The sequence below is a fragment of the Lycium ferocissimum genome, chromosome 9 (genome assembly GCF_029784015.1).
Source record: "Lycium ferocissimum isolate CSIRO_LF1 chromosome 9, AGI_CSIRO_Lferr_CH_V1, whole genome shotgun sequence".
Classification (NCBI taxonomy): domain Eukaryota; kingdom Viridiplantae; phylum Streptophyta; class Magnoliopsida; order Solanales; family Solanaceae; genus Lycium; species Lycium ferocissimum.
The window spans coordinates 68,060,296-68,071,278 of record NC_081350.1 but is presented as its reverse complement, the minus strand read 5'-3'; positions in this window follow the sequence as shown (position 1 = coordinate 68,071,278).

Below are 10,983 nucleotides of genomic sequence, written 5' to 3'. Positions count from 1 at the left end.
TCTATAAAGTCCCAGATTTTGTTTCAAAAGGTAAGACTTTGACTTTTAAAATCCATTTCGTTTTAAGCCCTAAATACTTCACTGGATTTATCTAAACCATGGGCATTGGCCTAGAAAACCTTAACCATGGATTCGTTTATTCAGAAAAAAAAAAAAAAAAAAAAAAAAAAAAAAAAGTGGGTTTCGACGCAAAGCAATAGTTTCATGTTTTAAAGGGATAAAACTGCGTGGGCTCGGGCCCAAAAGTACCTTATTTTAACCATTTAAATTGTGGGCCTTAGTCACGTTTTTATTAACCATAGATTTATAAAACCAAACGAAATTTTTTTAGCCCGAATAGAGACCTACATCATTTGTTTTCAAAATACCAAACTGAATGGGCTCTAGCCCAAAAAAATATCTTTTGAAACATCAGTTTTTAAGGAAATGACTCAGGTGGCTCTGGCCCAAAACATCACATTTTTATTGACTCAAACCCAGAAAAAGAGACATGCTTCAATAGTTTGAAAAAAGAAGTTTTCCGCCTAATGTATTCATCCTCTTAATATGTTATACCATCTTTTCCAAAAACCTTTTTATTTATTAAGACTAAAAGCAATTGCTGTCCATTTTAAGTCTTCAAAATCAGTACACGTTTTTTCAGATTTCAAAGAATTTGTTAGGTGCTAGAGTCAATCTAAACGGCATATGCACCGTTTTGCCTAAGATGCCTAATTCACAATATAAAATGGTTCCAATAATGTTTGTGGATTTTTTACTAATACGAATACAATACAAGAAACACTTAAAGCAAATAGAGAAAGCATAAAATTAACAAGGAAAGTAACTGATGTGTACCAAACCCCAACCATTTTCACCCATGGTTGGGCCTTCATGTCATTTTTACCCATGACCGGGCCTTCAATACATTAGCTTCCCTTTCTTCTCCTTTGCACTCAATGACACTTGAAAGAATTTTCCCTATTGGGCTTTTGACCCAATAAGGTGGCTAGACCTTGGCCGAAGTGGCCATGCAGTAGAGAGGGGAAAGAAACAAAAGACCCCGATTAGTTTATATTTTACTGTCCCTATCATACATATACTATACACACATATATACAGAGTGCACTATTGCTTACAAGTCCTATTCTATACATAAATATACACATGTACAAGCAACATATCGTATTTATTCATAAGCTCATATGATGTGCATATGTGTTTTCCACGTCCTTAAGCTCAAACCCCAAACCTAGGTGGTGGGAAGGCCCAGTCATCACCCCCCTTATTCCTAATGCCGCATAAGTTCCAAGAGGTTTCATGAACCTCCGGCATGGCTGGTCACCAGGGAAAGGCTCAAACTAGACCCATCTTTCACCTAAATTGCCATCTCAACCAACAATAATCATGGAAGATACAGATCCACATATACACACACATGACCTAGAATAGATAGGATAGGTACAATATACATGTATATAGCACAATTATAAGTCCACTAGAACAGATGAAGACAAGGGCAAAAAAGATGAATAGATTCAGCAGACAATTTAATCTCATGAACCAAAGACAAGACATTAAGTATGACTTAAACATGGAAAAAAAGAAGGCAATCTGCATAGGCACAGTATGGTCAAGACTAAACTTAAACCAAGTAATCACAACACTAGTAGTTACATAGAAATAACACAAGTCTTAACAGTGTTGAATCAAGTAAATATGGCAAAGTATAAAGGCACACAAGGATAGGGTAAATCAACTTCTTGACATGGCACAACACAACAGATTTGGCCTTCATAAAGTACATGTAAAACTATCTGAGCAAAATCCTCAAACGAGCCTAGACATTTTATGCACAGTTCATGTAAGGTTCTTGCCATTTTTAGGAATTATGTCTTAAAAGTCTAGGTGATCCTCACAGAAAATGCAAGAAATAAACAGGAGAAAACCAAACTGCAGTTCTGGCAGATATGATATGACAAATCCAAACAGGTGAAAATCAAAGTTCTTTTTTAATGAAATAGCCATCTACTAGTATGTGTTGTATTCCTTCTCTCAATAGAATCTAGTTTAAGACATAAGCAAAAGTGAAAACCAAACCAGGATCAATTGTAGAAAAGCTATCAAGAGACTTTGCAAGTCTTGATGGTTCCATGTAGGATACAACCTTAAGTACAGCAGCTATGTTTTTAGACACAACTCAAGCAAGTAGAAGGACAAAAAGTCCCATAGATGCACATAAGATGCACATTTTTTAAGTTCAGAGTTTGAAATTCTCCTAGACCTTTTCTTCTTACCCTGTCCTATTGTAGAAAAGAAACAAGTTGGTTTTTACAGAGGAGGCACATAATTTAGACATATTTACAAATAGTGGTCTACTCCTAGTTTTCATCTCTTAAAAACTGGACAAGTACATCATATCCCTAGCTGATTTTAATGCTGCATAAAAGAGAAGACACATCTATGCCACATGACCAAGTTTAGTTTTATCTTCTGCTTAGACTTTAGCCTAATGAACTCAAAACACATCTCAAAATAGGAAACATGACATATTGTCCAAAGTATCACAAAAAAGGGGTCAAATGTACCCCTCAGACTGTATTGCATTATTACTTTAAATTGATGTAAGCTACTAATTTCTTTACCTTTAAGGTCTTATAATGACTTAGGAAACAAGGAGAAAACAAGCCATCTTTCAAATACAAGTTGAAACCACACCAAATGCACACAGAATTCACATAGAGATCTAAAACATGATCCTAACTTAACCAAATGTTAAAGAATCTGTTACATATTATCATATTATCTTCATAACAAAAAACTCTTCTTGCCTTATTTTCAAAATAAACAGTATTCCTTTTTGAAAAGCCTTTTCCTCTTTCCAATTTTTTACTACAATCTTTCAAATCACCATACATTACCCAGCCTAATCAAACCACCTCTCTTAAGCTATATCAAAACAGACACAGCAATGCCAGGCCATTAATCTAAGTGAACAATTAATAAATGCACAAGAAACCTTATTTTTTAGGATCCAATTAACTTAACAAAATGGCAAGGAAACACCAAATGTGTAAAAGGTAGGAGGTTACACCCCATAGGCTTATGAAGAATGCCATGACAATCTCTTATTGGGGAAGAAAGATACTATGGGTCAAGTAATGCTTGACCTTTCCTCAATCCTTTCTTAAGATGTCTTTAAAAGACCTTCTCATTTAGCCAAGTAGTTTTCAACCCCCACATCTACATTTATGGTCCCTTTATTACCCTTTAGCATATATCAAAGAAGGAATAGACAGTTCACAGGTCAAAGCCAAACATCCTCTTAAAGTTTCAACTACTGTTTTCCCTCTTTTCTATCCTTTTTATCCTCTTCTTTTATTCAAACTAGATTTATAGGATCTTTTCTACTTGTTTCCATCTTTTAAGCCTCGACAAATTAAAGACCATGAGTCATTATCACTATATCCTTCACTTATGCACACAAAAAAGCAAAATAGAATTCATGCCTCAAAACAAAAGCCTCAGTCTCCAAACTATTCAAGACTGGACAAATCAAAACCAAATTGCTTCATTTCACCCTTCTTTTAATACTTAAAACTTGTTAAATTTTAACACTGAGGATTATCTATCAAATTAGGACCATTAGGACCTATACATGAATGAAATGCAACAAAATGCAAGAGTATGTCATATCAGTCCATTTTCATTATAAGTTTACTTCACCCTTTAGATAAAATAACTAATGGGGACAGGACCAACAATAGGGAATCACAAATAGGAGAGCGGACTTCCCTCCTAGACATTATTTCTTTCCATTTTTTATACTTTTCAATTCCAACATGATCATGACCAAATTACAGATTGACAGCCATCCTGTTAGCCAGTTACTAGTTAGATTAACTCTAATTAATCTTCAAATGGGAACTTAGTCCTATATTTCCTAAAGTTAATCATTTCCTTTCATTTTCCCTTTTTACTAGACTCTGAACCTTTAGGAGTAGACCAATTTCAAATGTAAGACTTGTGACATGAACTACACAAAACAAGTTATGGACTCTATATGTTTAAGCAACAATTTCAGACAAGAAACTAAGGCTTTTGATCAAAACAAGGAAAGAACTGATTCTATACCCAAGCACCTTAATCACATTAGCTCTAGAATTCGCTACAAATCATAGACAACTAGCACACATTTAATACAAGTCATAGACAACCAACACACATTTTCTACAACCCATAGACAACTACACACAATCTGGCCTTCATTAGATGAGAACAATGATCATAGATATGCCATTAACAGTCTACCAATCTACAAACTCAAAACCAAACCTGATTCCCCTTTAATCTTAATATTAGTTGACAATACAAACAAACCGTTGATTTATCTTGTCTTAACTCTATTCTATGTGAGCAAGATCATTTAAGAGGGAAGGAAAGGAAAAATAAAATAATCTACTGTTATACCTTCAAAGGATCAGCAAATAGGTTTAACTCACACCTAAGTATTTATTTTTATTTTTTTAAAGAAGAGAACACACCAGGAGTTGCGTCAAAACCAATTTGTTAAGTTTAAACATTCAAGTTAAGATGACTTTGACGAAAGACTTTACTTCACAAGGGAGGGTAGTTCATGACTGACTAGCAAAAGTATGTGACTTCTAACTTTAATCACAAGCACATATTACAAGTAAGCTATCCATATTCATCTAAATCAGCACATAGACTGCCTCATCTCCTTTAAAACAACACTTAGGAGCTGAGTAGAGGAAAATAAGTTGAACTTCCCTAGGTTGATTCTACTTAGGATTATAATTAATAAACCAACATGACATTCAAGAAGGAAGGAAAAGGAAAAGGGGTTTTTCAAAGTACTTCAAACACACCCCTTCACAGTAAACATAGAACCTTAGGATCACATGAACAAGTAAAGCCAATAGGAGGTTCAAGCAGCCCAATTCCTAAATGAGTTCCAACACAAGCATTCACATTAATTCTACTATATTTACCTCAAACAAATCCATAAGTTAAGCGCAGAACTAAATAAGGCAACTCCTTAGCAGTAGGAACCACCATTAACAAGTATCAATCATAAACCAACTTAAATAATATAAATACAGTTAGACTAGGCAAAACTATAAATAACAAAATAAAATGAATAAGGAATTACCTTTTATGTGCGCAGCAAGGAAAAGAATGAACTTGGGAGCTTTTTGTGCTTCCAACCTCAACAACTCAGCCACACACGAAAATAAATGAAGTAAGAAAAATACTTTAACTGAGAAAAACCCCCAAATATTTCAGTCTAGGTTTTTTTTTTTTTTTTTTAAAAATTCTTTTAATAAGAAGCTTTTGAAAAATCTAAATTTTTCCAACCTCTTCAACTTTCAAATTTTCCCTATTTTTTATCATACTATTTTTTTCTCTTTTTTCCGACTTCTATTTTTGTGAGAGTGGGGTTCTATTATAGAACCCCAAAAGTTCAACCAAAACCAACAACAAACGATGTGGGATAAACCCTTCTCAAAAAAACTCAGTAAACAACAATCAACATCCCAGATCTAAGAGTGTAGCCAAACATGCGGTCAGATCTGACCCAACAACCTCATAACCAATAGAAAAAATGCGATAAAATAACTTAAAGCAAAAGAAAATCACGATTTTAACTACAAATCTAAAAAATAAAGAGTAAAAGAGATTTTATTACCATATTCGGGAAAAAGGACATGAGATCAAGTAAAACTTTAAATGCTTTTACTAGAACAAAATAGCTGTACTTGTCAGCCCAGCTCTGTGATATTGCCATTTTTGGCAGAGAGAGACAAGGGAAAATCATGGCGGTTGCTAGGGTTTCACGAGAAAGGGACGAGAGAGAAGTGGGTAAGGTGGGAGGGGTTTAATTGAAAAAGGAAAAAAGGAAAAATAAGAAGGGGTATACCCCTCTTATCTGTTTTAAAAGAATTGGGCTGGGTCTCAGCCTGGCCTTGGTCTGGACTCGGTCCAAATCCTGAATATTAATTAAAAGGGCCTAAGTGTATACGTATATCTAGTACATAAAAAAAACAAATAATTAAAAAAATACTAAAATTGATGAAGTTTTAATTATAGGAAAAATTAGTCCATAATTATTTTATTAAAATAATTTAAAAGTCGGCCAAATTGTTAATGGGCCTAAAATGGCCTTAATTAATTAACCTAGCATGATTATTTCAATTATGGCCTTTTTGGCCTAATTAGCAAATTTTGAAATTAAATTAAACTGGTTATTTCAAATAAAACATTAACAGGCTGATTTTGCAAAAAATAACCTTAATTCCTTTAAATCATGAACTAATTAATTTAATTGTGGCCAGGGCAAAATATTTAATATAAAAAGGATCAATTTGGAATAATTATCATTTAATTAATTAATTAGCCTAATTAAAAAAATTATGGGCAATTATGCCTATATTTTGACAAATTATATAAAAATCAGTATTTTAAAAGGTTAAATAGTTAATTAAATTATTTAAATTACTCAAAGTTCATGAATTAAGAGGAAATAAAATATTTGCAAATTTTTTATTTCTTGATAATTAAATAATTAAATAAATAAAAACCCTTTTTCTCTTTTTTTAATTAATTAATTAAATTTAACAGAATCTCATAAAATATCATGAAAATACTCATTAGTTTCTAAATAAATTTATGATGCATGAAAATCCCTTTTATCAATTTAAGGGAGTGAAATATTGACTTGGAGAATTTATAAGAATCATTTAAATCTTTCAAGATGCCCAACTCACCTTATTTATTATCCGGGGACTCTGAGTGATTGAAATAAATTACGGGAGGTCAAAATTAGCTGTCAACAACTGCCCCTTCGATATTCGAGGATGACGGGACCATCCCTGAGCAACGAAATTTGACTAACCCTAATTTTTGACTGACCCGGCTCATTTTATCCTTTGTCTCCATGCAATTTTGTTACATCTTGGAAATTTCGTGTCGTTTGCTATAATGACCCGTCCGGTCGTTATTTAATATTTCGCCAAACCATGCCCAATCTAGGTCGAGGATTGTAAATAATAAGCTCCATGATGTGTTTTAAGAGTTAACAGTAGGAAAAATCAATTTCGAGAGGATTTAGAAACTTCGGGCCAGAAAATAAAGCGGACCGCGACGCGGAACAGTAGCCCGAATTTCTGTACTTAGTCTATTTTTCTCTCCCTTTTCAATGAAAGACTCTCAAGCGCTGCTCCTAGGTTCCTCATGAAAGAAAAACCATGGACTCCAAGAAAAAAAAAACCTTCTAATTTCTTTTCCACCCTTCCCTACAAACATTATCGCTCATGGAATCGGATAAAGGCTAAGCAGACGAGAAATTCTTGGAGAATCAAATATTTGTTTGTCAAAGAGGTAGGTTATGGTTTACTTTAGTTAGACTTTGATTAGCGAATTATATATACACTTAGAGTTGACGGGAGAATGCATGCTTAGGTCTTCGAACATGGAGTTTGGATGAACAGACTTGTTAATATGACTAAAATATGGTATAATTATGGCTATAATAATTATTATTTAGTTTAATAGGAAGTGATGTTGTCGCTAAGGAGATACCTCGCGTTTACTTTTATGCAACCCTAGAAGGGGGTAAATTCCGTTTGTATGTCCTGGTTTGTTGAATGTTCATAAGGTTGGTTCCTTGAAAATAAAAGGTCGTATTAAAAGAATTATATTGAGTTGGGTTGACATTACGCTCATCAAGGGCTGGAATTATGATTGATTTGTCATGTAGTTTCGTGCATTGCACTGCATGGTTTATGCGGAGATACAGGTAACAGGCAAGGCTGAGTATGGGCATTGTGTTATTTGGCCTTGTGGCCGTTGAGCTGAGTACATGAATTACATATATCTATATGATTTGGATCCGCGACCGAGGTTCGTTTTGGGGCGGAGATTTGTGCTCGGGTCCGAGTACATGAATTACATTGCTCATTTATTTCATGTGTGTTGTTAAGAGTCTGGTGGAGAGGGGGTTACACAAGATAAGTGTAGTGTTGGTTGTCAGATAGTGATTTATTTTCCTGGATACATTGTATTACAGTAGTAATGTGAGTAGGTGAACTCTTTTAACAACAAGGGTAAAAGTATAGCATACGGTGAGTGGGAGAGCGAGAGTTACTAGGTTGGATGAAGGTAGGGAATGGTTATGATTTAGTAGAATACCTTATATTTTGGAAATAAAAGAAGTGAGCTTCGAGAGTAACAAGGTATGGGGGCGATGTTGTAGTAATCTTTATTTAGAATTCTGAGGTTCATTAACGTAATTGCTTATATTATTGATTTTATATTGTGTTGCGTGAACTAATCTTAGTCAACTTATGATGCTTACCAGTACGTGTGGTGTACTGATACTACTCTTGCTACGCCCTTTCTAGGTATAGATGTGTTGTAGGTCTTAGCTGAAGTTTCGTCACGTGGATCTATCGGATATTCTCCTACAGCTTCGCCTATCTCACTTCCGGCGGAGGCTGTGTCATTTATTTTGTCTTCTTGTATTTTAGGAGCTCTTGTACCTATCTAGACTAGATCCCGGGGAATTCTTTCGGATTTTGTTGTATTTGAAGCGAGTCTGTAAGAAGTGTCTACTTTAAATTCTGTAAATTTTAAAGATAGTTGTCGTATGTTTTAAGGGTTGGGTTTATTTGTAAGGATTTGCCTACTAGGTTAGTAATATGGTAGGTGCCCGCAAGACTCGTGGGTTGGGTCGTGAAAGTTGGTATCAGAACCTAGGTTACCGGTCTCACAAGTACAAGAGCAAATGTCTAGTAGAGTCTTGCAGAATGGTACGATGACATCCGTACCTGTCCGCAAGAGGCTATAGGGCATCTAAAAGTTTCTCTTCATTCATTCTATCGTGCCACCCCAGTACGCCGTCCCCTAGTTGTATCCAATTGGTATCTGATCTATTCCAATTGGTATCTTGACGGGTTAATTAGTATCTGTCGATTCCAATTGGTGTCTCTCTATTTCGACTCAAGGAAGACCCTCCATAAGTAGGTCCCTAATTAATTGTGTGACCAAGTGAAAGTTCCGTAGTAATGTTGGTGTTGTAGACTGGGTGATTATTCTGGGACCATTAGCGAAGTTAATAGCGCATTCATACTTACGTGCTAAGCAATTTAGTGAACCCCTACGCGATCTGGGCTGGAATACCGGAAAGAACAAAAATATTCGGGCCATCTGGCATCGTAGCACCGCTCGAGGGCAGACAGGACGCTACATACGGATCGCTATACGGGCCTCGACCACCGTAGGTGCCCAAAATTTCCGCTCCGGCCGCTATAGCGGCGCACTTACCGCTGTAGCGGTCAAGTGACCGCCACAGCGGTACCATCGGACCAGTAGCCTCCTCCTTTCTCCCTTGTCTTGACAAGTCATGTAGTCCATCAACAAAACAAGAATAAATCGATTCCCAAGACACATACATTCATAAAAACATCCGCCCAATGAGGGCAATTGTCTTACGAGCGCCCTTAAACCGAGGCACCCGCACCAAAACAACAAAAACAAGGATTATCCAAACATGTCAAACACAATCAAAGCAATAAATTGTCTAAACATCAAAGCCCAACACGGGCAAATGATAACCAAAGCTGATAAAAGGGGGGGGGGAATCTCTAAACCACTCCTCGGCTAGTGGCCTCATCGCCACCATCTTCCGAGTCACTAGAGTTCTCGCTACCAAGTCCGAACTCGCTAAGGAAAGAGAACTGGGAAGCGTCTATGGTAATCACCTTGGGAGGCTTCACCTTCGGGATTAAGGCCTTTAAGACACTCTTGATGCCCTTCCACATCTTCACAAACAACTTGTCCTTGGCCCGACTCTTTTTCTTCTTCTTGTCCAAATCCTCCCGGAGATCCACATGGGCCTGAGCCAAGGATCCATAGGCGCCCTGCAAGGCATCCACAGCCTCTCCCATCTTGGTCTGGGTCTCCATGTAACTCTTCATCTGCTCAGTAGTAAAATAGCTAGTACCCGCAGCACTGCTAGACGACCCAAACTCCATGGAAGGCTTTGCAAACCCCATCATGGCTGCCCTCACTGCAGCCATATCAGCCTCCATGCGCTCTAGAGTACCTGGGGTCTGTGACTGACCGCTCCCATCCGGTGGGACATCGCTGTTCTCGCTGTCATCTGAGCCAGTCCTCTTCCTCTTGCCCCTGCCATGTGACCCTTTAACCTTTAATGGGTCAAAGGCAACATCGCACTCCACATAACGGTCCACATGCTCCGTGGACACCCCAGCATTACGGCAGATATGGGTAATCAGGGAGGGAAACATCAAGCTCGGCCGCCCTTGGCTATAAAATCCCGCCACTCCTCGATCACCTGCATACCCATATTCACGGGCACACCATCCAGAATACAAGTCACCATGAGGGTCTGTGGATGTTGACATCAGTAGCATTGCTCGAGGGGCGAACCCACCGGGCAACGAGGTTTAGCCACCTCCGGGCCTCAGTAGTAAAGTGTCAGCTCTTTATAGCCAATCATTATACAACCTAAGTAGCCTTCTTCCTCTTTGATTCTCATACCAACATTCTTTCCAGCCACGGTCTGTTACCTTCAACATCCTTGGCCCGAAGCTCATCCTGTGGTGGGTTGCGCCCGTGAACGCAACACGGCTTTAACACCGCACTCTTTTACCGCGACCCCCCGAATAGTAATCTGCGGCTACAGGGCAGTCCAATCCATAGTGGGGAGCATAACATAAAACTCACTGACCTAGTTGCAGTTGACATCACCGGGCTCCTCAGCTAACTGGGCCCAACCAATATGATGTAGGGTCTGGTAACATTCTGGGGCCATTTTTTTGACCCGGTCTATAATGAAAGCCCTCGCATGAAGCAGACCCTTGGTCTGCTGCTCTATGAAACGCCGCTTACAAGTGTTGCTGGGGAGCCTGATATATGCGGGGGGAGCCGGGGGTTGTTGCCCTTGTTGTTGTTGTTGTT